General features: G+C 45.8%; 57 non-coding genes and 14 pseudogenes across 57 annotated transcripts; all 71 read right to left on the reverse strand.

Annotated features, from left to right (window-relative positions):
* Window positions 1-61: 61 nt before the first annotated feature.
* Window positions 62-180, reverse strand: LOC140382449 (5S ribosomal RNA). The gene has a single exon (XR_011931869.1). It is a non-coding gene; the product is annotated as a 5S ribosomal RNA (ribosomal RNA).
* Window positions 181-326: 146 nt separating this feature from the next.
* LOC140382611 (5S ribosomal RNA) lies at window positions 327-445 on the reverse strand. The gene has a single exon (XR_011932020.1). It is a non-coding gene; the product is annotated as a 5S ribosomal RNA (ribosomal RNA).
* A 155-nt stretch (window positions 446-600) lies between these two features.
* Window positions 601-719, reverse strand: LOC140381886 (5S ribosomal RNA). The gene has a single exon (XR_011931361.1). It is a non-coding gene; the product is annotated as a 5S ribosomal RNA (ribosomal RNA).
* Window positions 720-865: 146 nt separating this feature from the next.
* Window positions 866-984, reverse strand: LOC140382817 (5S ribosomal RNA; annotated as a pseudogene).
* A 165-nt stretch (window positions 985-1,149) lies between these two features.
* LOC140382533 (5S ribosomal RNA) lies at window positions 1,150-1,268 on the reverse strand. Its single transcript, XR_011931945.1, has one exon. It is a non-coding gene; the product is annotated as a 5S ribosomal RNA (ribosomal RNA).
* A 146-nt stretch (window positions 1,269-1,414) lies between these two features.
* LOC140382450 (5S ribosomal RNA) lies at window positions 1,415-1,533 on the reverse strand. Its single transcript, XR_011931870.1, has one exon. It is a non-coding gene; the product is annotated as a 5S ribosomal RNA (ribosomal RNA).
* A 146-nt stretch (window positions 1,534-1,679) lies between these two features.
* Window positions 1,680-1,798, reverse strand: LOC140382818 (5S ribosomal RNA; annotated as a pseudogene).
* Window positions 1,799-1,964: 166 nt separating this feature from the next.
* Window positions 1,965-2,083, reverse strand: LOC140382545 (5S ribosomal RNA). Its single transcript, XR_011931956.1, has one exon. It is a non-coding gene; the product is annotated as a 5S ribosomal RNA (ribosomal RNA).
* Window positions 2,084-2,229: 146 nt separating this feature from the next.
* Window positions 2,230-2,348, reverse strand: LOC140382649 (5S ribosomal RNA; annotated as a pseudogene).
* A 146-nt stretch (window positions 2,349-2,494) lies between these two features.
* LOC140382612 (5S ribosomal RNA) lies at window positions 2,495-2,613 on the reverse strand. Its single transcript, XR_011932021.1, has one exon. It is a non-coding gene; the product is annotated as a 5S ribosomal RNA (ribosomal RNA).
* Window positions 2,614-2,768: 155 nt separating this feature from the next.
* On the reverse strand, window positions 2,769-2,887 carry LOC140381888 (5S ribosomal RNA). Its single transcript, XR_011931362.1, has one exon. It is a non-coding gene; the product is annotated as a 5S ribosomal RNA (ribosomal RNA).
* A 146-nt stretch (window positions 2,888-3,033) lies between these two features.
* LOC140382820 (5S ribosomal RNA) lies at window positions 3,034-3,152 on the reverse strand (annotated as a pseudogene).
* Window positions 3,153-3,318: 166 nt separating this feature from the next.
* LOC140382557 (5S ribosomal RNA) lies at window positions 3,319-3,437 on the reverse strand. The gene has a single exon (XR_011931967.1). It is a non-coding gene; the product is annotated as a 5S ribosomal RNA (ribosomal RNA).
* A 146-nt stretch (window positions 3,438-3,583) lies between these two features.
* On the reverse strand, window positions 3,584-3,702 carry LOC140382451 (5S ribosomal RNA). The gene has a single exon (XR_011931871.1). It is a non-coding gene; the product is annotated as a 5S ribosomal RNA (ribosomal RNA).
* A 146-nt stretch (window positions 3,703-3,848) lies between these two features.
* LOC140382613 (5S ribosomal RNA) lies at window positions 3,849-3,967 on the reverse strand. Its single transcript, XR_011932022.1, has one exon. It is a non-coding gene; the product is annotated as a 5S ribosomal RNA (ribosomal RNA).
* Window positions 3,968-4,118: 151 nt separating this feature from the next.
* LOC140382453 (5S ribosomal RNA) lies at window positions 4,119-4,237 on the reverse strand. Its single transcript, XR_011931872.1, has one exon. It is a non-coding gene; the product is annotated as a 5S ribosomal RNA (ribosomal RNA).
* A 151-nt stretch (window positions 4,238-4,388) lies between these two features.
* On the reverse strand, window positions 4,389-4,507 carry LOC140381889 (5S ribosomal RNA). The gene has a single exon (XR_011931363.1). It is a non-coding gene; the product is annotated as a 5S ribosomal RNA (ribosomal RNA).
* A 146-nt stretch (window positions 4,508-4,653) lies between these two features.
* On the reverse strand, window positions 4,654-4,772 carry LOC140382821 (5S ribosomal RNA; annotated as a pseudogene).
* A 167-nt stretch (window positions 4,773-4,939) lies between these two features.
* LOC140382568 (5S ribosomal RNA) lies at window positions 4,940-5,058 on the reverse strand. The gene has a single exon (XR_011931979.1). It is a non-coding gene; the product is annotated as a 5S ribosomal RNA (ribosomal RNA).
* Window positions 5,059-5,215: 157 nt separating this feature from the next.
* LOC140382579 (5S ribosomal RNA) lies at window positions 5,216-5,334 on the reverse strand. The gene has a single exon (XR_011931990.1). It is a non-coding gene; the product is annotated as a 5S ribosomal RNA (ribosomal RNA).
* A 146-nt stretch (window positions 5,335-5,480) lies between these two features.
* LOC140382454 (5S ribosomal RNA) lies at window positions 5,481-5,599 on the reverse strand. The gene has a single exon (XR_011931873.1). It is a non-coding gene; the product is annotated as a 5S ribosomal RNA (ribosomal RNA).
* Window positions 5,600-5,745: 146 nt separating this feature from the next.
* LOC140382615 (5S ribosomal RNA) lies at window positions 5,746-5,864 on the reverse strand. The gene has a single exon (XR_011932023.1). It is a non-coding gene; the product is annotated as a 5S ribosomal RNA (ribosomal RNA).
* A 155-nt stretch (window positions 5,865-6,019) lies between these two features.
* Window positions 6,020-6,138, reverse strand: LOC140381890 (5S ribosomal RNA). Its single transcript, XR_011931364.1, has one exon. It is a non-coding gene; the product is annotated as a 5S ribosomal RNA (ribosomal RNA).
* Window positions 6,139-6,284: 146 nt separating this feature from the next.
* Window positions 6,285-6,403, reverse strand: LOC140382455 (5S ribosomal RNA). The gene has a single exon (XR_011931874.1). It is a non-coding gene; the product is annotated as a 5S ribosomal RNA (ribosomal RNA).
* Window positions 6,404-6,549: 146 nt separating this feature from the next.
* Window positions 6,550-6,668, reverse strand: LOC140382617 (5S ribosomal RNA). The gene has a single exon (XR_011932025.1). It is a non-coding gene; the product is annotated as a 5S ribosomal RNA (ribosomal RNA).
* A 151-nt stretch (window positions 6,669-6,819) lies between these two features.
* LOC140382456 (5S ribosomal RNA) lies at window positions 6,820-6,938 on the reverse strand. Its single transcript, XR_011931875.1, has one exon. It is a non-coding gene; the product is annotated as a 5S ribosomal RNA (ribosomal RNA).
* A 151-nt stretch (window positions 6,939-7,089) lies between these two features.
* On the reverse strand, window positions 7,090-7,208 carry LOC140381891 (5S ribosomal RNA). The gene has a single exon (XR_011931365.1). It is a non-coding gene; the product is annotated as a 5S ribosomal RNA (ribosomal RNA).
* A 146-nt stretch (window positions 7,209-7,354) lies between these two features.
* On the reverse strand, window positions 7,355-7,473 carry LOC140382457 (5S ribosomal RNA). The gene has a single exon (XR_011931876.1). It is a non-coding gene; the product is annotated as a 5S ribosomal RNA (ribosomal RNA).
* Window positions 7,474-7,619: 146 nt separating this feature from the next.
* On the reverse strand, window positions 7,620-7,738 carry LOC140382618 (5S ribosomal RNA). The gene has a single exon (XR_011932026.1). It is a non-coding gene; the product is annotated as a 5S ribosomal RNA (ribosomal RNA).
* Window positions 7,739-7,889: 151 nt separating this feature from the next.
* Window positions 7,890-8,008, reverse strand: LOC140382458 (5S ribosomal RNA). Its single transcript, XR_011931877.1, has one exon. It is a non-coding gene; the product is annotated as a 5S ribosomal RNA (ribosomal RNA).
* A 151-nt stretch (window positions 8,009-8,159) lies between these two features.
* Window positions 8,160-8,278, reverse strand: LOC140381892 (5S ribosomal RNA). The gene has a single exon (XR_011931366.1). It is a non-coding gene; the product is annotated as a 5S ribosomal RNA (ribosomal RNA).
* Window positions 8,279-8,424: 146 nt separating this feature from the next.
* LOC140382822 (5S ribosomal RNA) lies at window positions 8,425-8,543 on the reverse strand (annotated as a pseudogene).
* Window positions 8,544-8,711: 168 nt separating this feature from the next.
* LOC140382591 (5S ribosomal RNA) lies at window positions 8,712-8,830 on the reverse strand. Its single transcript, XR_011932001.1, has one exon. It is a non-coding gene; the product is annotated as a 5S ribosomal RNA (ribosomal RNA).
* Window positions 8,831-8,988: 158 nt separating this feature from the next.
* Window positions 8,989-9,107, reverse strand: LOC140382604 (5S ribosomal RNA). The gene has a single exon (XR_011932013.1). It is a non-coding gene; the product is annotated as a 5S ribosomal RNA (ribosomal RNA).
* A 146-nt stretch (window positions 9,108-9,253) lies between these two features.
* Window positions 9,254-9,372, reverse strand: LOC140382460 (5S ribosomal RNA). The gene has a single exon (XR_011931879.1). It is a non-coding gene; the product is annotated as a 5S ribosomal RNA (ribosomal RNA).
* Window positions 9,373-9,518: 146 nt separating this feature from the next.
* LOC140382619 (5S ribosomal RNA) lies at window positions 9,519-9,637 on the reverse strand. The gene has a single exon (XR_011932027.1). It is a non-coding gene; the product is annotated as a 5S ribosomal RNA (ribosomal RNA).
* Window positions 9,638-9,792: 155 nt separating this feature from the next.
* On the reverse strand, window positions 9,793-9,911 carry LOC140381893 (5S ribosomal RNA). Its single transcript, XR_011931367.1, has one exon. It is a non-coding gene; the product is annotated as a 5S ribosomal RNA (ribosomal RNA).
* Window positions 9,912-10,057: 146 nt separating this feature from the next.
* Window positions 10,058-10,176, reverse strand: LOC140382823 (5S ribosomal RNA; annotated as a pseudogene).
* Window positions 10,177-10,342: 166 nt separating this feature from the next.
* On the reverse strand, window positions 10,343-10,461 carry LOC140382616 (5S ribosomal RNA). Its single transcript, XR_011932024.1, has one exon. It is a non-coding gene; the product is annotated as a 5S ribosomal RNA (ribosomal RNA).
* Window positions 10,462-10,607: 146 nt separating this feature from the next.
* On the reverse strand, window positions 10,608-10,726 carry LOC140382461 (5S ribosomal RNA). Its single transcript, XR_011931880.1, has one exon. It is a non-coding gene; the product is annotated as a 5S ribosomal RNA (ribosomal RNA).
* A 146-nt stretch (window positions 10,727-10,872) lies between these two features.
* LOC140382462 (5S ribosomal RNA) lies at window positions 10,873-10,991 on the reverse strand. Its single transcript, XR_011931881.1, has one exon. It is a non-coding gene; the product is annotated as a 5S ribosomal RNA (ribosomal RNA).
* A 151-nt stretch (window positions 10,992-11,142) lies between these two features.
* On the reverse strand, window positions 11,143-11,261 carry LOC140381895 (5S ribosomal RNA). Its single transcript, XR_011931369.1, has one exon. It is a non-coding gene; the product is annotated as a 5S ribosomal RNA (ribosomal RNA).
* Window positions 11,262-11,407: 146 nt separating this feature from the next.
* Window positions 11,408-11,526, reverse strand: LOC140382824 (5S ribosomal RNA; annotated as a pseudogene).
* Window positions 11,527-11,694: 168 nt separating this feature from the next.
* On the reverse strand, window positions 11,695-11,813 carry LOC140382628 (5S ribosomal RNA). Its single transcript, XR_011932035.1, has one exon. It is a non-coding gene; the product is annotated as a 5S ribosomal RNA (ribosomal RNA).
* Window positions 11,814-11,970: 157 nt separating this feature from the next.
* Window positions 11,971-12,089, reverse strand: LOC140381896 (5S ribosomal RNA). Its single transcript, XR_011931370.1, has one exon. It is a non-coding gene; the product is annotated as a 5S ribosomal RNA (ribosomal RNA).
* A 157-nt stretch (window positions 12,090-12,246) lies between these two features.
* Window positions 12,247-12,365, reverse strand: LOC140381897 (5S ribosomal RNA). Its single transcript, XR_011931371.1, has one exon. It is a non-coding gene; the product is annotated as a 5S ribosomal RNA (ribosomal RNA).
* Window positions 12,366-12,521: 156 nt separating this feature from the next.
* Window positions 12,522-12,640, reverse strand: LOC140382826 (5S ribosomal RNA; annotated as a pseudogene).
* A 156-nt stretch (window positions 12,641-12,796) lies between these two features.
* Window positions 12,797-12,915, reverse strand: LOC140382237 (5S ribosomal RNA). Its single transcript, XR_011931677.1, has one exon. It is a non-coding gene; the product is annotated as a 5S ribosomal RNA (ribosomal RNA).
* Window positions 12,916-13,061: 146 nt separating this feature from the next.
* On the reverse strand, window positions 13,062-13,180 carry LOC140382827 (5S ribosomal RNA; annotated as a pseudogene).
* A 166-nt stretch (window positions 13,181-13,346) lies between these two features.
* Window positions 13,347-13,465, reverse strand: LOC140382639 (5S ribosomal RNA). The gene has a single exon (XR_011932046.1). It is a non-coding gene; the product is annotated as a 5S ribosomal RNA (ribosomal RNA).
* A 146-nt stretch (window positions 13,466-13,611) lies between these two features.
* Window positions 13,612-13,730, reverse strand: LOC140382464 (5S ribosomal RNA). Its single transcript, XR_011931882.1, has one exon. It is a non-coding gene; the product is annotated as a 5S ribosomal RNA (ribosomal RNA).
* Window positions 13,731-13,876: 146 nt separating this feature from the next.
* LOC140382620 (5S ribosomal RNA) lies at window positions 13,877-13,995 on the reverse strand. Its single transcript, XR_011932028.1, has one exon. It is a non-coding gene; the product is annotated as a 5S ribosomal RNA (ribosomal RNA).
* Window positions 13,996-14,151: 156 nt separating this feature from the next.
* LOC140381899 (5S ribosomal RNA) lies at window positions 14,152-14,270 on the reverse strand. Its single transcript, XR_011931372.1, has one exon. It is a non-coding gene; the product is annotated as a 5S ribosomal RNA (ribosomal RNA).
* Window positions 14,271-14,416: 146 nt separating this feature from the next.
* On the reverse strand, window positions 14,417-14,535 carry LOC140382828 (5S ribosomal RNA; annotated as a pseudogene).
* Window positions 14,536-14,701: 166 nt separating this feature from the next.
* Window positions 14,702-14,820, reverse strand: LOC140382651 (5S ribosomal RNA). The gene has a single exon (XR_011932053.1). It is a non-coding gene; the product is annotated as a 5S ribosomal RNA (ribosomal RNA).
* Window positions 14,821-14,966: 146 nt separating this feature from the next.
* Window positions 14,967-15,085, reverse strand: LOC140382465 (5S ribosomal RNA). Its single transcript, XR_011931883.1, has one exon. It is a non-coding gene; the product is annotated as a 5S ribosomal RNA (ribosomal RNA).
* A 146-nt stretch (window positions 15,086-15,231) lies between these two features.
* On the reverse strand, window positions 15,232-15,350 carry LOC140382621 (5S ribosomal RNA). Its single transcript, XR_011932029.1, has one exon. It is a non-coding gene; the product is annotated as a 5S ribosomal RNA (ribosomal RNA).
* Window positions 15,351-15,506: 156 nt separating this feature from the next.
* On the reverse strand, window positions 15,507-15,625 carry LOC140381900 (5S ribosomal RNA). Its single transcript, XR_011931373.1, has one exon. It is a non-coding gene; the product is annotated as a 5S ribosomal RNA (ribosomal RNA).
* Window positions 15,626-15,771: 146 nt separating this feature from the next.
* LOC140381901 (5S ribosomal RNA) lies at window positions 15,772-15,890 on the reverse strand. The gene has a single exon (XR_011931374.1). It is a non-coding gene; the product is annotated as a 5S ribosomal RNA (ribosomal RNA).
* Window positions 15,891-16,036: 146 nt separating this feature from the next.
* Window positions 16,037-16,155, reverse strand: LOC140382622 (5S ribosomal RNA). The gene has a single exon (XR_011932030.1). It is a non-coding gene; the product is annotated as a 5S ribosomal RNA (ribosomal RNA).
* A 156-nt stretch (window positions 16,156-16,311) lies between these two features.
* LOC140381902 (5S ribosomal RNA) lies at window positions 16,312-16,430 on the reverse strand. The gene has a single exon (XR_011931375.1). It is a non-coding gene; the product is annotated as a 5S ribosomal RNA (ribosomal RNA).
* Window positions 16,431-16,576: 146 nt separating this feature from the next.
* Window positions 16,577-16,695, reverse strand: LOC140382829 (5S ribosomal RNA; annotated as a pseudogene).
* Window positions 16,696-16,861: 166 nt separating this feature from the next.
* LOC140382663 (5S ribosomal RNA) lies at window positions 16,862-16,980 on the reverse strand. Its single transcript, XR_011932054.1, has one exon. It is a non-coding gene; the product is annotated as a 5S ribosomal RNA (ribosomal RNA).
* A 146-nt stretch (window positions 16,981-17,126) lies between these two features.
* On the reverse strand, window positions 17,127-17,245 carry LOC140382466 (5S ribosomal RNA). Its single transcript, XR_011931884.1, has one exon. It is a non-coding gene; the product is annotated as a 5S ribosomal RNA (ribosomal RNA).
* Window positions 17,246-17,391: 146 nt separating this feature from the next.
* Window positions 17,392-17,510, reverse strand: LOC140382623 (5S ribosomal RNA). The gene has a single exon (XR_011932031.1). It is a non-coding gene; the product is annotated as a 5S ribosomal RNA (ribosomal RNA).
* A 156-nt stretch (window positions 17,511-17,666) lies between these two features.
* Window positions 17,667-17,785, reverse strand: LOC140381903 (5S ribosomal RNA). Its single transcript, XR_011931376.1, has one exon. It is a non-coding gene; the product is annotated as a 5S ribosomal RNA (ribosomal RNA).
* A 146-nt stretch (window positions 17,786-17,931) lies between these two features.
* LOC140381904 (5S ribosomal RNA) lies at window positions 17,932-18,050 on the reverse strand. Its single transcript, XR_011931377.1, has one exon. It is a non-coding gene; the product is annotated as a 5S ribosomal RNA (ribosomal RNA).
* Window positions 18,051-18,196: 146 nt separating this feature from the next.
* On the reverse strand, window positions 18,197-18,315 carry LOC140383012 (5S ribosomal RNA; annotated as a pseudogene).
* A 155-nt stretch (window positions 18,316-18,470) lies between these two features.
* LOC140381905 (5S ribosomal RNA) lies at window positions 18,471-18,589 on the reverse strand. Its single transcript, XR_011931378.1, has one exon. It is a non-coding gene; the product is annotated as a 5S ribosomal RNA (ribosomal RNA).
* A 146-nt stretch (window positions 18,590-18,735) lies between these two features.
* On the reverse strand, window positions 18,736-18,854 carry LOC140382830 (5S ribosomal RNA; annotated as a pseudogene).
* Window positions 18,855-19,020: 166 nt separating this feature from the next.
* LOC140382675 (5S ribosomal RNA) lies at window positions 19,021-19,139 on the reverse strand. Its single transcript, XR_011932055.1, has one exon. It is a non-coding gene; the product is annotated as a 5S ribosomal RNA (ribosomal RNA).
* Between the last annotated feature and the right edge of the window lie 50 nt (window positions 19,140-19,189).

The following is a 19,189-nucleotide window of genomic DNA, read 5'->3' on the forward strand; positions in this document are numbered from 1 at the left end:
ATTGGGATATCTCAATGAAAAACTTCTTTTTTTTTTTTTGACGGGTGAAAAAGTGTGAAAATGCTCACAGCACCTGGTATTCCCAGGCGGTCTCCCATCCAAGTACTAACAAGGCCCAACCCTGCTTGGCTTCCGAGATCAGACGAGATCGGGCTGGTCCAGGGTGGTATGGCCGTGAGCGAAATGTTCCAGGTCAAAACGGCCTTTTTTATATCAAACACTGTCTTTTCGTGAAGAGTACCTTCACGCCACTTGCTCGGTCAAAATTGGGATATCTCAATGAAAAACTTCTTTTTTTTTTTTTGACGGGTGAAAAAGTGTGAAAATGCTCACAGCACCTGGTATTCCCAGGCGGTCTCCCATCCAAGTACTAACAAGGCCCAACCCCGCTTGGCTTCCGAGATCAAACGAGATCGGGCTGGTCCAGGGTGGTATGGCCGTGAGCGAAATGTTCCAGGTCAAAACGGCCTTTTTTATATCAAACACTGTCTTTTCGTGAAGAGTACCTTCACGCCACTTGCTCGGTCAAAATTGGGATATCTCAATGAAAAACTTTTTTTTTTTTTTTTTTTTTTTTTGACAGGTGAAAAAGTGTGAAAATGCTCACAGCACCTGGTATTCCCAGGCGGTCTCCCATCCAAGTACTAACCAGGCCCAACCCTGCTTGGCTTCCGAGATCAGACGAGATCGGGCTGGTCCAGGGTGGTATGGCCGTGAGCGAAATGTTCCAGGTCAAAACGGCCTTTTTTATATCAAACACTGTCTTTTCGTGAAGAGTACCTTCACGCCACTTGCTCGGTCAAAATTGGGATATCTCAATGAAAAACTTCTTTTTTTTTTTTTGACGGGTGAAAAAGTGTGAAAATGCTCACAGCACCTGGTATTCCCAGGCGGTGTTCCATCCAAGTACTAACAAGGCCCAACCCCGCTTGGCTTCCGAGATCAAACGAGATCGGGCTGTTCCAGGGTGGTATGGCCGTGAGCGAAATGTTCCAGGTCAAAACTCGTATAAATGGCTTTTTTTGCATCAAACACTGTCTTTTCGTGAAGAGTACCTTCACGCCACTTGCTCGGTCAAAATTGGGATATCTCAATGAAAAACTTCTTTTTTTTTTTTTTTTTTTTTTGACAGGTGAAAAAGTGTGAAAATGCTCACAGCACCTGGTATTCCCAGGCGGTCTCCCATCCAAGTACTAACCAGGCCCAACCCTGCTTGGCTTCCGAGATCAGACGAGATCGGGCAGGTCCAGGGTGGTATGGCCGTGAGCGAAATGTTCCAGGTCAAAACGGCCTTTTTTATATCAAACACTGTCTTTTCGTGAAGAGTACCTTCACGCCACTTGCTCGGTCAAAATTGGGATATCTCAATGAAAAACTTCTTTTTTTTTTTTTGACGGGTGAAAAAGTGTGAAAATGCTCACAGCACCTGGTATTCCCAGGCGGTCTCCCATCCAAGTACTAACAAGGCCCAACCCTGCTTGGCTTCCGAGATCAGACGAGATCGGGCTGGTCCAGGGTGGTATGGCCGTGAGCGAAATGTTCCAGGTCAAAACGGCCTTTTTTATATCAAACACTGTCTTTTCGTGAAGAGTACCTTCACGCCACTTGCTCGGTCAAAATTGGGATATCTCAATGAAAAACTTCTTTTTTTTTTTTTGACGGGTGAAAAAGTGTGAAAATGCTCACAGCACCTGGTATTCCCAGGCGGTGTTCCATCCAAGTACTAACAAGGCCCAACCCCGCTTGGCTTCCGAGATCAAACGAGATCGGGCTGTTCCAGGGTGGTATGGCCGTGAGCGAAATGTTCCAGGTCAAAACTCGTATAAATGGCTTTTTTTGCATCAAACACTGTCTTTTCGTGAAGAGTACCTTCACGCCACTTGCTCGGTCAAAATTGGGATATCTCAATGAAAAACTTCTTTTTTTTTTTTTTTTTTTTTTTGACAGGTGAAAAAGTGTGAAAATGCTCACAGCACCTGGTATTCCCAGGCGGTCTCCCATCCAAGTACTAACCAGGCCCAACCCTGCTTGGCTTCCGAGATCAGACGAGATCGGGCAGGTCCAGGGTGGTATGGCCGTGAGCGAAATGTTCCAGGTCAAAACGGCCTTTTTTATATCAAACACTGTCTTTTCGTGAAGAGTACCTTCACGCCACTTGCTCGGTCAAAATTGGGATATCTCAATGAAAAACTTCTTTTTTTTTTTTTGACGGGTGAAAAAGTGTGAAAATGCTCACAGCACCTGGTATTCCCAGGCGGTGTTCCATCCAAGTACTAACAAGGCCCAACCCTGCTTGGCTTCCGAGATCAGACGAGATCGGGCTGGTCCAGGGTGGTATGGCCGTGAGCGAAATGTTCCAGGTCAAAACGGCCTTTTTTATATCAAACACTGTCTTTTCGTGAAGAGTACCTTCACGCCACTTGCTCGGTCAAAATTGGGATATCTCAATGAAAAACTTCTTTTTTTTTTTTTGACGGGTGAAAAAGTGTGAAAATGCTCACAGCACCTGGTATTCCCAGGCGGTCTCCCATCCAAGTACTAACAAGGCCCAACCCCGCTTGGCTTCCGAGATCAAACGAGATCGGGCTGGTCCAGGGTGGTATGGCCGTGAGCGAAATGTTCCAGGTCAAAACGGCCTTTTTTATATCAAACACTGTCTTTTCGTGAAGAGTACCTTCACGCCACTTGCTCGGTCAAAATTGGGATATCTCAATGAAAAACTTTTTTTTTTTTTTTTTTTTTTTTTGACAGGTGAAAAAGTGTGAAAATGCTCACAGCACCTGGTATTCCCAGGCGGTCTCCCATCCAAGTACTAACCAGGCCCAACCCTGCTTGGCTTCCGAGATCAGACGAGATCGGGCTGGTCCAGGGTGGTATGGCCGTGAGCGAAATGTTCCAGGTCAAAACGGCCTTTTTTATATCAAACACTGTCTTTTCGTGAAGAGTACCTTCACGCCACTTGCTCGGTCAAAATTGGGATATCTCAATGAAAAACTTCTTTTTTTTTTTTTGACGGGTGAAAAAGTGTGAAAATGCTCACAGCACCTGGTATTCCCAGGCGGTGTTCCATCCAAGTACTAACAAGGCCCAACCCCGCTTGGCTTCCGAGATCAAACGAGATCGGGCTGTTCCAGGGTGGTATGGCCGTGAGCGAAATGTTCCAGGTCAAAACTCGTATAAATGGCTTTTTTTGCATCAAACACTGTCTTTTCGTGAAGAGTACCTTCACGCCACTTGCTCGGTCAAAATTGGGATATCTCAATGAAAAACTTCTTTTTTTTTTTTTTTTTTTTTTTGACAGGTGAAAAAGTGTGAAAATGCTCACAGCACCTGGTATTCCCAGGCGGTCTCCCATCCAAGTACTAACCAGGCCCAACCCTGCTTGGCTTCCGAGATCAGACGAGATCGGGCAGGTCCAGGGTGGTATGGCCGTGAGCGAAATGTTCCAGGTCAAAACGGCCTTTTTTATATCAAACACTGTCTTTTCGTGAAGAGTACCTTCACGCCACTTGCTCGGTCAAAATTGGGATATCTCAATGAAAAACTTCTTTTTTTTTTTTTGACGGGTGAAAAAGTGTGAAAATGCTCACAGCACCTGGTATTCCCAGGCGGTCTCCCATCCAAGTACTAACAAGGCCCAACCCTGCTTGGCTTCCGAGATCAGACGAGATCGGGCTGGTCCAGGGTGGTATGGCCGTGAGCGAAATGTTCCAGGTCAAAACGGCCTTTTTTATATCAAACACTGTCTTTTCGTGAAGAGTACCTTCACGCCACTTGCTCGGTCAAAATTGGGATATCTCAATGAAAAACTTCTTTTTTTTTTTTTGACGGGTGAAAAAGTGTGAAAATGCTCACAGCACCTGGTATTCCCAGGCGGTCTCCCATCCAAGTACTAACAAGGCCCAACCCCGCTTGGCTTCCGAGATCAAACGAGATCGGGCTGGTCCAGGGTGGTATGGCCGTGAGCGAAATGTTCCAGGTCAAAACGGCCTTTTTTATATCAAACACTGTCTTTTCGTGAAGAGTACCTTCACGCCACTTGCTCGGTCAAAATTGGGATATCTCAATGAAAAACTTTTTTTTTTTTTTTTTTTTTGACAGGTGAAAAAGTGTGAAAATGCTCACAGCACCTGGTATTCCCAGGCGGTCTCCCATCCAAGTACTAACAAGGCCCAACCCTGCTTGGCTTCCGAGATCAGACGAGATCGGGCTGGTCCAGGGTGGTATGGCCGTGAGCGAAATGTTCCAGGTCAAAACGGCCTTTTTTATATCAAACACTGTCTTTTCGTGAAGAGTACCTTCACGCCACTTGCTCGGTCAAAATTGGGATATCTCAATGAAAAACTTCTTTTTTTTTTTTTTTTTTGACAGGTGAAAAAGTGTGAAAATGCTCACAGCACCTGGTATTCCCAGGCGGTCTCCCATCCAAGTACTAACCAGGCCCAACCCTGCTTGGCTTCCGAGATCAGACGAGATCGGGCTGGTCCAGGGTGGTATGGCCGTGAGCGAAATGTTCCAGGTCAAAACGGCCTTTTTTATATCAAACACTGTCTTTTCGTGAAGAGTACCTTCACGCCACTTGCTCGGTCAAAATTGGGATATCTCAATGAAAAACTTCTTTTTTTTTTTTTGACGGGTGAAAAAGTGTGAAAATGCTCACAGCACCTGGTATTCCCAGGCGGTGTTCCATCCAAGTACTAACAAGGCCCAACCCCGCTTGGCTTCCGAGATCAAACGAGATCGGGCTGTTCCAGGGTGGTATGGCCGTGAGCGAAATGTTCCAGGTCAAAACTCGTATAAATGGCTTTTTTTGCATCAAACACTGTGTTTTCGTGAAGAGTACCTTCACGCCACTTGCTCGGTCAAAATTGGGATATCTCAATGAAAAACTTCTTTTTTTTTTTTTTTTTTTTTTTTGACAGGTGAAAAAGTGTGAAAATGCTCACAGCACCTGGTATTCCCAGGCGGTCTCCCATCCAAGTACTAACCAGGCCCAACCCTGCTTGGCTTCCGAGATCAGACGAGATCGGGCAGGTCCAGGGTGGTATGGCCGTGAGCGAAATGTTCCAGGTCAAAACGGCCTTTTTTATATCAAACACTGTCTTTTCGTGAAGAGTACCTTCACGCCACTTGCTCGGTCAAAATTGGGATATCTCAATGAAAAACTTCTTTTTTTTTTTTTTTTTTTTTTTTGACAGGTGAAAAAGTGTGAAAATGCTCACAGCACCTGGTATTCCCAGGCGGTCTCCCATCCAAGTACTAACCAGGCCCAACCCTGCTTGGCTTCCGAGATCAGACGAGATCGGGCAGGTCCAGGGTGGTATGGCCGTGAGCGAAATGTTCCAGGTCAAAACGGCCTTTTTTATATCAAACACTGTCTTTTCGTGAAGAGTACCTTCACGCCACTTGCTCGGTCAAAATTGGGATATCTCAATGAAAAACTTCTTTTTTTTTTTTTGACGGGTGAAAAAGTGTGAAAATGCTCACAGCACCTGGTATTCCCAGGCGGTCTCCCATCCAAGTACTAACAAGGCCCAACCCTGCTTGGCTTCCGAGATCAGACGAGATCGGGCTGGTCCAGGGTGGTATGGCCGTGAGCGAAATGTTCCAGGTCAAAACGGCCTTTTTTATATCAAACACTGTCTTTTCGTGAAGAGTACCTTCACGCCACTTGCTCGGTCAAAATTGGGATATCTCAATGAAAAACTTCTTTTTTTTTTTTTGACGGGTGAAAAAGTGTGAAAATGCTCACAGCACCTGGTATTCCCAGGCGGTCTCCCATCCAAGTACTAACAAGGCCCAACCCCGCTTGGCTTCCGAGATCAAACGAGATCGGGCTGGTCCAGGGTGGTATGGCCGTGAGCGAAATGTTCCAGGTCAAAACGGCCTTTTTTATATCAAACACTGTCTTTTCGTGAAGAGTACCTTCACGCCACTTGCTCGGTCAAAATTGGGATATCTCAATGAAAAACTTTTTTTTTTTTTTTTTTTTTTTTTGACAGGTGAAAAAGTGTGAAAATGCTCACAGCACCTGGTATTCCCAGGCGGTCTCCCATCCAAGTACTAACCAGGCCCAACCCTGCTTGGCTTCCGAGATCAGACGAGATCGGGCTGGTCCAGGGTGGTATGGCCGTGAGCGAAATGTTCCAGGTCAAAACGGCCTTTTTTATATCAAACACTGTCTTTTCGTGAAGAGTACCTTCACGCCACTTGCTCGGTCAAAATTGGGATATCTCAATGAAAAACTTCTTTTTTTTTTTTTGACGGGTGAAAAAGTGTGAAAATGCTCACAGCACCTGGTATTCCCAGGCGGTCTCCCATCCAAGTACTAACAAGGCCCAACCCTGCTTGGCTTCCGAGATCAGACGAGATCGGGCTGGTCCAGGGTGGTATGGCCGTGAGCGAAATGTTCCAGGTCAAAACGGCCTTTTTTATATCAAACACTGTCTTTTCGTGAAGAGTACCTTCACGCCACTTGCTCGGTCAAAATTGGGATATCTCAATGAAAAACTTCTTTTTTTTTTTTTGACGGGTGAAAAAGTGTGAAAATGCTCACAGCACCTGGTATTCCCAGGCGGTCTCCCATCCAAGTACTAACAAGGCCCAACCCCGCTTGGCTTCCGAGATCAAACGAGATCGGGCTGGTCCAGGGTGGTATGGCCGTGAGCGAAATGTTCCAGGTCAAAACGGCCTTTTTTATATCAAACACTGTCTTTTCGTGAAGAGTACCTTCACGCCACTTGCTCGGTCAAAATTGGGATATCTCAATGAAAAACTTTTTTTTTTTTTTTTTTTTTGACAGGTGAAAAAGTGTGAAAATGCTCACAGCACCTGGTATTCCCAGGCGGTCTCCCATCCAAGTACTAACAAGGCCCAACCCTGCTTGGCTTCCGAGATCAGACGAGATCGGGCTGGTCCAGGGTGGTATGGCCGTGAGCGAAATGTTCCAGGTCAAAACGGCCTTTTTTATATCAAACACTGTCTTTTCGTGAAGAGTACCTTCACGCCACTTGCTCGGTCAAAATTGGGATATCTCAATGAAAAACTTCTTTTTTTTTTTTTTTTTTGACAGGTGAAAAAGTGTGAAAATGCTCACAGCACCTGGTATTCCCAGGCGGTCTCCCATCCAAGTACTAACCAGGCCCAACCCTGCTTGGCTTCCGAGATCAGACGAGATCGGGCTGGTCCAGGGTGGTATGGCCGTGAGCGAAATGTTCCAGGTCAAAACGGCCTTTTTTATATCAAACACTGTCTTTTCGTGAAGAGTACCTTCACGCCACTTGCTCGGTCAAAATTGGGATATCTCAATGAAAAACTTCTTTTTTTTTTTTTGACGGGTGAAAAAGTGTGAAAATGCTCACAGCACCTGGTATTCCCAGGCGGTCTCCCATCCAAGTACTAACAAGGCCCAACCCTGCTTGGCTTCCGAGATCAGACGAGATCGGGCTGGTCCAGGGTGGTATGGCCGTGAGCGAAATGTTCCAGGTCAAAACGGCCTTTTTTATATCAAACACTGTCTTTTCGTGAAGAGTACCTTCACGCCACTTGCTCGGTCAAAATTGGGATATCTCAATGAAAAACTTCTTTTTTTTTTTTTGACGGGTGAAAAAGTGTGAAAATGCTCACAGCACCTGGTATTCCCAGGCGGTCTCCCATCCAAGTACTAACAAGGCCCAACCCCGCTTGGCTTCCGAGATCAAACGAGATCGGGCTGGTCCAGGGTGGTATGGCCGTGAGCGAAATGTTCCAGGTCAAAACGGCCTTTTTTATATCAAACACTGTCTTTTCGTGAAGAGTACCTTCACGCCACTTGCTCGGTCAAAATTGGGATATCTCAATGAAAAACTTTTTTTTTTTTTTTTTTTTTGACAGGTGAAAAAGTGTGAAAATGCTCACAGCACCTGGTATTCCCAGGCGGTCTCCCATCCAAGTACTAACAAGGCCCAACCCTGCTTGGCTTCCGAGATCAGACGAGATCGGGCTGGTCCAGGGTGGTATGGCCGTGAGCGAAATGTTCCAGGTCAAAACGGCCTTTTTTATATCAAACACTGTCTTTTCGTGAAGAGTACCTTCACGCCACTTGCTCGGTCAAAATTGGGATATCTCAATGAAAAACTTCTTTTTTTTTTTTTTTTTTGACAGGTGAAAAAGTGTGAAAATGCTCACAGCACCTGGTATTCCCAGGCGGTCTCCCATCCAAGTACTAACCAGGCCCAACCCTGCTTGGCTTCCGAGATCAGACGAGATCGGGCTGGTCCAGGGTGGTATGGCCGTGAGCGAAATGTTCCAGGTCAAAACGGCCTTTTTTATATCAAACACTGTCTTTTCGTGAAGAGTACCTTCACGCCACTTGCTCGGTCAAAATTGGGATATCTCAATGAAAAACTTCTTTTTTTTTTTTTGACGGGTGAAAAAGTGTGAAAATGCTCACAGCACCTGGTATTCCCAGGCGGTGTTCCATCCAAGTACTAACAAGGCCCAACCCCGCTTGGCTTCCGAGATCAAACGAGATCGGGCTGTTCCAGGGTGGTATGGCCGTGAGCGAAATGTTCCAGGTCAAAACTCGTATAAATGGCTTTTTTTGCATCAAACACTGTGTTTTCGTGAAGAGTACCTTCACGCCACTTGCTCGGTCAAAATTGGGATATCTCAATGAAAAACTTCTTTTTTTTTTTTTTTTTTTTTTTTTGACAGGTGAAAAAGTGTGAAAATGCTCACAGCACCTGGTATTCCCAGGCGGTCTCCCATCCAAGTACTAACCAGGCCCAACCCTGCTTGGCTTCCGAGATCAGACGAGATCGGGCAGGTCCAGGGTGGTATGGCCGTGAGCGAAATGTTCCAGGTCAAAACGGCCTTTTTTATATCAAACACTGTCTTTTCGTGAAGAGTACCTTCACGCCACTTGCTCGGTCAAAATTGGGATATCTCAATGAAAAACTTCTTTTTTTTTTTTTTTTTTTTTTTTTGACAGGTGAAAAAGTGTGAAAATGCTCACAGCACCTGGTATTCCCAGGCGGTCTCCCATCCAAGTACTAACCAGGCCCAACCCTGCTTGGCTTCCGAGATCAGACGAGATCGGGCAGGTCCAGGGTGGTATGGCCGTGAGCGAAATGTTCCAGGTCAAAACGGCCTTTTTTATATCAAACACTGTCTTTTCGTGAAGAGTACCTTCACGCCACTTGCTCGGTCAAAATTGGGATATCTCAATGAAAAACTTCTTTTTTTTTTTTTGACGGGTGAAAAAGTGTGAAAATGCTCACAGCACCTGGTATTCCCAGGCGGTCTCCCATCCAAGTACTAACAAGGCCCAACCCTGCTTGGCTTCCGAGATCAGACGAGATCGGGCTGGTCCAGGGTGGTATGGCCGTGAGCGAAATGTTCCAGGTCAAAACGGCCTTTTTTATATCAAACACTGTCTTTTCGTGAAGAGTACCTTCACGCCACTTGCTCGGTCAAAATTGGGATATCTCAATGAAAAACTTCTTTTTTTTTTTTTGACGGGTGAAAAAGTGTGAAAATGCTCACAGCACCTGGTATTCCCAGGCGGTCTCCCATCCAAGTACTAACAAGGCCCAACCCCGCTTGGCTTCCGAGATCAAACGAGATCGGGCTGGTCCAGGGTGGTATGGCCGTGAGCGAAATGTTCCAGGTCAAAACGGCCTTTTTTATATCAAACACTGTCTTTTCGTGAAGAGTACCTTCACGCCACTTGCTCGGTCAAAATTGGGATATCTCAATGAAAAACTTTTTTTTTTTTTTTTTTTTTTTTTGACAGGTGAAAAAGTGTGAAAATGCTCACAGCACCTGGTATTCCCAGGCGGTCTCCCATCCAAGTACTAACCAGGCCCAACCCTGCTTGGCTTCCGAGATCAGACGAGATCGGGCTGGTCCAGGGTGGTATGGCCGTGAGCGAAATGTTCCAGGTCAAAACGGCCTTTTTTATATCAAACACTGTCTTTTCGTGAAGAGTACCTTCACGCCACTTGCTCGGTCAAAATTGGGATATCTCAATGAAAAACTTCTTTTTTTTTTTTTGACGGGTGAAAAAGTGTGAAAATGCTCACAGCACCTGGTATTCCCAGGCGGTGTTCCATCCAAGTACTAACAAGGCCCAACCCCGCTTGGCTTCCGAGATCAAACGAGATCGGGCTGTTCCAGGGTGGTATGGCCGTGAGCGAAATGTTCCAGGTCAAAACTCGTATAAATGGCTTTTTTTGCATCAAACACTGTCTTTTCGTGAAGAGTACCTTCACGCCACTTGCTCGGTCAAAATTGGGATATCTCAATGAAAAACTTCTTTTTTTTTTTTTTTTTTTTTTTGACAGGTGAAAAAGTGTGAAAATGCTCACAGCACCTGGTATTCCCAGGCGGTCTCCCATCCAAGTACTAACCAGGCCCAACCCTGCTTGGCTTCCGAGATCAGACGAGATCGGGCAGGTCCAGGGTGGTATGGCCGTGAGCGAAATGTTCCAGGTCAAAACGGCCTTTTTTATATCAAACACTGTCTTTTCGTGAAAAGTACCTTCACGCCACTTGCTCAGTCAAAATTGGGATATCTCAATGAAAAACTTCTTTTTTTTTTTTTGACGGGTGAAAAAGTGTGAAAATGCTCACAGCACCTGGTATTCCCAGGCGGTCTCCCATCCAAGTACTAACAAGGCCCAACCCTGCTTGGCTTCCGAGATCAGACGAGATCGGGCTGGTCCAGGGTGGTATGGCCGTGAGCGAAATGTTCCAGGTCAAAACGGCCTTTTTTATATCAAACACTGTCTTTTCGTGAAGAGTACCTTCACGCCACTTGCTCGGTCAAAATTGGGATATCTCAATGAAAAACTTCTTTTTTTTTTTTTGACGGGTGAAAAAGTGTGAAAATGCTCACAGCACCTGGTATTCCCAGGCGGTCTCCCATCCAAGTACTAACAAGGCCCAACCCTGCTTGGCTTCCGAGATCAGACGAGATCGGGCTGGTCCAGGGTGGTATGGCCGTGAGCGAAATGTTCCAGGTCAAAACGGCCTTTTTTATATCAAACACTGTCTTTTCGTGAAGAGTACCTTCACGCCACTTGCTCGGTCAAAATTGGGATATCTCAATGAAAAACTTCTTTTTTTTTTTTTTTTTTGACAGGTGAAAAAGTGTGAAAATGCTCACAGCACCTGGTATTCCCAGGCGGTCTCCCATCCAAGTACTAACCAGGCCCAACCCTGCTTGGCTTCCGAGATCAGACGAGATCGGGCTGGTCCAGGGTGGTATGGCCGTGAGCGAAATGTTCCAGGTCAAAACGGCCTTTTTTATATCAAACACTGTCTTTTCGTGAAGAGTACCTTCACGCCACTTGCTCGGTCAAAATTGGGATATCTCAATGAAAAACTTCTTTTTTTTTTTTTGACGGGTGAAAAAGTGTGAAAATGCTCACAGCACCTGGTATTCCCAGGCGGTGTTCCATCCAAGTACTAACAAGGCCCAACCCCGCTTGGCTTCCGAGATCAAACGAGATCGGGCTGTTCCAGGGTGGTATGGCCGTGAGCGAAATGTTCCAGGTCAAAACTCGTATAAATGGCTTTTTTTGCATCAAACACTGTGTTTTCGTGAAGAGTACCTTCACGCCACTTGCTCGGTCAAAATTGGGATATCTCAATGAAAAACTTCTTTTTTTTTTTTTTTTTTTTTTTTTGACAGGTGAAAAAGTGTGAAAATGCTCACAGCACCTGGTATTCCCAGGCGGTCTCCCATCCAAGTACTAACCAGGCCCAACCCTGCTTGGCTTCCGAGATCAGACGAGATCGGGCAGGTCCAGGGTGGTATGGCCGTGAGCGAAATGTTCCAGGTCAAAACGGCCTTTTTTATATCAAACACTGTCTTTTCGTGAAGAGTACCTTCACGCCACTTGCTCGGTCAAAATTGGGATATCTCAATGAAAAACTTCTTTTTTTTTTTTTTTTTTTTTTTTGACAGGTGAAAAAGTGTGAAAATGCTCACAGCACCTGGTATTCCCAGGCGGTCTCCCATCCAAGTACTAACCAGGCCCAACCCTGCTTGGCTTCCGAGATCAGACGAGATCGGGCTGGTCCAGGGTGGTATGGCCGTGAGCGAAATGTTCCAGGTCAAAACGGCCTTTTTTATATCAAACACTGTCTTTTCGTGAAGAGTACCTTCACGCCACTTGCTCGGTCAAAATTGGGATATCTCAATGAAAAACTTCTTTTTTTTTTTTTTTTTTTTTTTTGACAGGTGAAAAAGTGTGAAAATGCTCACAGCACCTGGTATTCCCAGGCGGTCTCCCATCCAAGTACTAACCAGGCCCAACCCTGCTTGGCTTCCGAGATCAGACGAGATCGGGCTGGTCCAGGGTGGTATGGCCGTGAGCGAAATGTTCCAGGTCAAAACGGCCTTTTTTATATCAAACACTGTCTTTTCGTGAAGAGTACCTTCACGCCACTTGCTCGGTCAAAATTGGGATATCTCAATGAAAAACTTCTTTTTTTTTTTTTTTTTTTTTTTGACAGGTGAAAAAGTGTGAAAATGCTCACAGCACCTGGTATTCCCAGGCGGTGTTCCATCCAAGTACTAACAAGGCCCAACCCCGCTTGGCTTCCGAGATCAAACGAGATCGGGCTGTTCCAGGGTGGTATGGCCGTGAGCGAAATGTTCCAGGTCAAAACTCGTATAAATGGCTTTTTTTGCATCAAACACTGTCTTTTCGTGAAGAGTACCTTCACGCCACTTGCTCGGTCAAAATTGGGATATCTCAATGAAAAACTTCTTTTTTTTTTTTTGACGGGTGAAAAAGTGTGAAAATGCTCACAGCACCTGGTATTCCCAGGCGGTCTCCCATCCAAGTACTAACCAGGCCCAACCCTGCTTGGCTTCCGAGATCAGACAAGATCGGGCTGGTCCAGGGTGGTATGGCCGTGAGCGAAATGTTCCAGGTCAAAACGGCCTTTTTTATATCAAACACTGTCTTTTCGTGAAGAGTACCTTCACGCCACTTGCTCGGTCAAAATTGGGATATCTCAATGAAAAACTTCTTTTTTTTTTTTTGACGGGTGAAAAAGTGTGAAAATGCTCACAGCACCTGGTATTCCCAGGCGGTGTTCCATCCAAGTACTAACAAGGCCCAACCCCGCTTGGCTTCCGAGATCAAACGAGATCGGGCTGTTCCAGGGTGGTATGGCCGTGAGCGAAATGTTCCAGGTCAAAACTCGTATAAATGGCTTTTTTTGCATCAAACACTGTCTTTTCGTGAAGAGTACCTTCACGCCACTTGCTCGGTCAAAATTGGGATATCTCAATGAAAAACTTCTTTTTTTTTTTTTTTTTTTTTTTGACAGGTGAAAAAGTGTGAAAATGCTCACAGCACCTGGTATTCCCAGGCGGTCTCCCATCCAAGTACTAACCAGGCCCAACCCTGCTTGGCTTCCGAGATCAGACGAGATCGGGCAGGTCCAGGGTGGTATGGCCGTGAGCGAAATGTTCCAGGTCAAAACGGCCTTTTTTATATCAAACACTGTCTTTTCGTGAAGAGTACCTTCACGCCACTTGCTCGGTCAAAATTGGGATATCTCAATGAAAAACTTCTTTTTTTTTTTTTGACGGGTGAAAAAGTGTGAAAATGCTCACAGCACCTGGTATTCCCAGGCGGTCTCCCATCCAAGTACTAACAAGGCCCAACCCTGCTTGGCTTCCGAGATCAGACGAGATCGGGCTGGTCCAGGGTGGTATGGCCGTGAGCGAAATGTTCCAGGTCAAAACGGCCTTTTTTATATCAAACACTGTCTTTTCGTGAAGAGTACCTTCACGCCACTTGCTCGGTCAAAATTGGGATATCTCAATGAAAAACTTCTTTTTTTTTTTTTGACGGGTGAAAAAGTGTGAAAATGCTCACAGCACCTGGTATTCCCAGGCGGTCTCCCATCCAAGTACTAACAAGGCCCAACCCCGCTTGGCTTCCGAGATCAAACGAGATCGGGCTGGTCCAGGGTGGTATGGCCGTGAGCGAAATGTTCCAGGTCAAAACGGCCTTTTTTATATCAAACACTGTCTTTTCGTGAAGAGTACCTTCACGCCACTTGCTCGGTCAAAATTGGGATATCTCAATGAAAAACTTTTTTTTTTTTTTTTTTTTTTTTTTGACAGGTGAAAAAGTGTGAAAATGCTCACAGCACCTGGTATTCCCAGGCGGTCTCCCATCCAAGTACTAACCAGGCCCAACCCTGCTTGGCTTCCGAGATCAGACGAGATCGGGCTGGTCCAGGGTGGTATGGCCGTGAGCGAAATGTTCCAGGTCAAAACGGCCTTTTTTATATCAAACACTGTCTTTTCGTGAAGAGTACCTTCACGCCACTTGCTCGGTCAAAATTGGGATATCTCAATGAAAAACTTCTTTTTTTTTTTTTGACGGGTGAAAAAGTGTGAAAATGCTCACAGCACCTGGTATTCCCAGGCGGTGTTCCATCCAAGTACTAACAAGGCCCAACCCCGCTTGGCTTCCGAGATCAAACGAGATCGGGCTGTTCCAGGGTGGTATGGCCGTGAGCGAAATGTTCCAGGTCAAAACTCGTATAAATGGCTTTTTTTGCATCAAACACTGTCTTTTCGTGAAGAGTACCTTCACGCCACTTGCTCGGTCAAAATTGGGATATCTCAATGAAAAACTTCTTTTTTTTTTTTTTTTTTTTTTTGACAGGTGAAAAAGTGTGAAAATGCTCACAGCACCTGGTATTCCCAGGCGGTCTCCCATCCAAGTACTAACCAGGCCCAACCCTGCTTGGCTTCCGAGATCAGACGAGATCGGGCAGGTCCAGGGTGGTATGGCCGTGAGCGAAATGTTCCAGGTCAAAACGGCCTTTTTTATATCAAACACTGTCTTTTCGTGAAGAGTACCTTCACGCCACTTGCTCGGTCAAAATTGGGATATCTCAATGAAAAACTTCTTTTTTTTTTTTTGACGGGTGAAAAAGTGTGAAAATGCTCACAGCACCTGGTATTCCCAGGCGGTCTCCCATCCAAGTACTAACAAGGCCCAACCCTGCTTGGCTTCCGAGATCAGACGAGATCGGGCTGGTCCAGGGTGGTATGGCCGTGAGCGAAATGTTCCAGGTCAAAACGGCCTTTTTTATATCAAACACTGTCTTTTCGTGAAGAGTACCTTCACGCCACTTGCTCGGTCAAAATTGGGATATCTCAATGAAAAACTTCTTTTTTTTTTTTTGACGGGTGAAAAAGTGTGAAAATGCTCACAGCACCTGGTATTCCCAGGCGGTCTCCCATCCAAGTACTAACAAGGCCCAACCCCGCTTGGCTTCCGAGATCAAACGAGATCGGGCTGGTCCAGGGTGGTATGGCCGTGAGCGAAATGTTCCAGGTCAAAACGGCCTTTTTTATATCAAACACTGTCTTTTCGTGAAGAGTACCTTCACGCCACTTGCTCGGTCAAAATTGGGATATCTCAATGAAAAACTTTTTTTTTTTTTTTTTTTTTTTTTTGACAGGTGAAAAAGTGTGAAAATGCTCACAGCACCTGGTATTCCCAGGCGGTCTCCCATCCAAGTACTAACCAGGCCCAACCCTGCTTGGCTTCCGAGATCAGACGAGATCGGGCTGGTCCAGGGTGGTATGGCCGTGAGCGAAATGTTCCAGGTCAAAACGGCCTTTTTTATATCAAACACTGTCTTTTCGTGAAGAGTACCTTCACGCCACTTGCTCGGTCAAAATTGGGATATCTCAATGAAAAACTTCTTTTTTTTTTTTTGACGGGTGAAAAAGTGTGAAAATGCTCACAGCACCTGGTATTCCCAGGCGGTCTCCCATCCAAGTACTAACCAGGCCCAACCCTGCTTGGCTTCCGAGATCAGACGAGATCGGGCTGGTCCAGGGTGGTATGGCCGTGAGCGAAATGTTCCAGGTCAAAACGGCCTTTTTTATATCAAACACTGTCTTTTCGTGAAGAGTACCTTCACGCCACTTGCTCGGTCAAAATTGGGATATCTCAATGAAAAACTTCTTTTTTTTTTTTTGACGGGTGAAAAAGTGTGAAAATGCTCACAGCACCTGGTATTCCCAGGCGGTCTCCCATCCAAGTACTAACAAGGCCCAACCCCGCTTGGCTTCCGAGATCAAACGAGATCGGGCTGGTCCAGGGTGGTATGGCCGTGAGCGAAATGTTCCAGGTCAAAACGGCCTTTTTTATATCAAACACTGTCTTTTCGTGAAGAGTACCTTCACGCCACTTGCTCGGTCAAAATTGGGATATCTCAATGAAAAACTTTTTTTTTTTTTTTTTTTTTTTTTTGACAGGTGAAAAAGTGTGAAAATGCTCACAGCACCTGGTATTCCCAGGCGGTCTCCCATCCAAGTACTAACCAGGCCCAACCCTGCTTGGCTTCCGAGATCAGACGAGATCGGGCTGGTCCAGGGTGGTATGGCCGTGAGCGAAATGTTCCAGGTCAAAACGGCCTTTTTTATATCAAACACTGTCTTTTCGTGAAGAGTACCTTCACGCCACTTGCTCGGTCAAAATTGGGATATCTCAATGAAAAACTTCTTTTTTTTTTTTTGACGGGTGAAAAAGTGTGAAAATGCTCACAGCACCTGGTATTCCCAGGCGGTGTTCCATCCAAGTACTAACAAGGCCCAACCCCGCTTGGCTTCCGAGATCAAACGAGATCGGGCTGTTCCAGGGTGGTATGGCCGTGAGCGAAATGTTCCAGGTCAAAACTCGTATAAATGGCTTTTTTTGCATCAAACACTGTCTTTTCGTGAAGAGTACCTTCACGCCACTTGCTCGGTCAAAATTGGGATATCTCAATGAAAAACTTCTTTTTTTTTTTTTTTTTTTTTTTGACAGGTGAAAAAGTGTGAAAATGCTCACAGCACCTGGTATTCCCAGGCGGTCTCCCATCCAAGTACTAACCAGGCCCAACCCTGCTTGGCTTCCGAGATCAGACGAGATCGGGCAGGTCCAGGGTGGTATGGCCGTGAGCGAAATGTTCCAGGTCAAAACGGCCTTTTTTATATCAAACACTGTCTTTTCGTGAAGAGTACCTTCACGCCACTTGCTCAGTCAAAATTGGGATATCTCAATGAAAAACTTCTTTTTTTTTTTTTGACGGGTGAAAAAGTGTGAAAATGCTCACAGCACCTGGTATTCCCAGGCGGTCTCCCATCCAAGTACTAACAAGGCCCAACCCTGCTTGGCTTCCGAGATCAGACGAGATCGGGCTGGTCCAGGGTGGTATGGCCGTGAGCGAAATGTTCCAGGTCAAAACGGCCTTTTTTATATCAAACACTGTCTTTTCGTGAAGAGTACCTTCACGCCACTTGCTCGGTCAAAATTGGGATATCTCAATGAAAAACTTCTTTTTTTTTTTTTGACGGGTGAAAAAGTGTGAAAATGCTCACAGCACCTGGTATTCCCAGGCGGTCTCCCATCCAAGTACTAACAAGGCCCAACCCCGCTTGGCTTCCGAGATCAAACGAGATCGGGCTGGTCCAGGGTGGTATGGCCGTGAGCGAAATGTTCCAGGTCAAAACGGCCTTTTTTATATCAAACACTGTCTTTTCGTGAAGAGTACCTTCACGCCACTTGCTCGGTCAAAATTGGGATATCTCAATGAAAAACTTTTTTTTTTTTTTTTTTTTTTTTTTGACAGGTGAAAAAGTGTGAAAATGCTCACAGCACCTGGTATTCCCAGGCGGTCTCCCATCCAAGTACTAACCAGGCCCAACCCTGCTTGGCTTCCGAGATCAGACGAGATCGGGCTGGTCCAGGGTGGTATGGCCGTGAGCGAAATGTTCCAGGTCAAAACGGCCTTTTTTATATCAAACACTGTCTTTTCGTGAAGAGTACCTTCACGCCACTTGCTCGGTCAAAATTGGGATATCTCAATGAAAAACTTCTTTTTTTTTTTTTGACGGGTGAAAAAGTGTGAAAATGCTCACAGCACCTGGTATTCCCAGGCGGTCTCCCATCCAAGTACTAACCAGGCCCAACCCTGCTTGGCTTCCGAGATCAGACGAGATCGGGCTGGTCCAGGGTGGTATGGCCGTGAGCGAAATGTTCCAGGTCAAAACGGCCTTTTTTATATCAAACACTGTCTTTTCGTGAAGAGTACCTTCACGCCACTTGCTCGGTCAAAATTGGGATATCTCAATGAAAAACTTCTTTTTTTTTTTTTGACGGGTGAAAAAGTGTGAAAATGCTCACAGCACCTGGTATTCCCAGGCGGTGTTCCATCCAAGTACTAACAAGGCCCAACCCCGCTTGGCTTCCGAGATCAAACGAGATCGGGCTGGTCCAGGGTGGTATGGCCGTGAGCGAAATGTTCCAGGTCAAAACGGCCTTTTTTATATCAAACACTGTCTTTTCGTGAAGAGTACCTTCACGCCACTTGCTCGGTCAAAATTGGGATATCTCAATGAAAAACTTTTTTTTTTTTTTTTTTTTTTTTTGACAGGTGAAAAAGTGTGAAAATGCTCACAGCACCTGGTATTCCCAGGCGGTCTCCCATCCAAGTACTAACCAGGCCCAACCCTGCTTGGCTTCCGAGATCAGACGAGATCGGGCTGGTCCAGGGTGGTATGGCCGTGAGCGAAATGTTCCAGGTCAAAACGGCCTTTTTTATATCAAACACTGTCTTTTCGTGAAGAGTACCTTCACGCCACTTGCTCGGTCAAAATTGGGATATCTCAATGAAAAACTTCTTTTTTTTTTTTTGACGGGTGAAAAAGTGTGAAAATGCTCACAGCACCTGGTATTCCCAGGCGGTGTTCCATCCAAGTACTAACAAGGCCCAACCCCGCTTGGCTTCCGAGATCAAACGAGATCGGGCTGTTCCAGGGTGGTATGGCCGTGAGCGAAATGTTCCAGGTCAAAACTCGTATAAATGGCTTTTTTTGCATCAAACACTGTCTTTTCGTGAAGAGTACCTTCACGCCACTTGCTCGGTCAAAATTGGGATATCTCAATGAAAAACTTCTTTTTTTTTTTTTTTTTTTTTTTGACAGGTGAAAAAGTGTGAAAATGCTCACAGCACCTGGTATTCCCAGGCGGTCTCCCATCCAAGTACTAACCAGGCCCAACCCTGCTTGGCTTCCGAGATCAGACGAGATCGGGCAGGTCCAGGGTGGTATGGCCGTGAGCGAAATGTTCCAGGTCAAAACGGCCTTTTTTATATCAAACACTGTCTTTTC

Source organism: Eucyclogobius newberryi, unplaced genomic scaffold (genome assembly GCF_026437365.1).
Source record: "Eucyclogobius newberryi isolate DKJ021-1_F unplaced genomic scaffold, fEucNew1.0.hap1 SCAF_50, whole genome shotgun sequence".
NCBI lineage: Eukaryota > Metazoa > Chordata > Actinopteri > Gobiiformes > Gobiidae > Eucyclogobius > Eucyclogobius newberryi.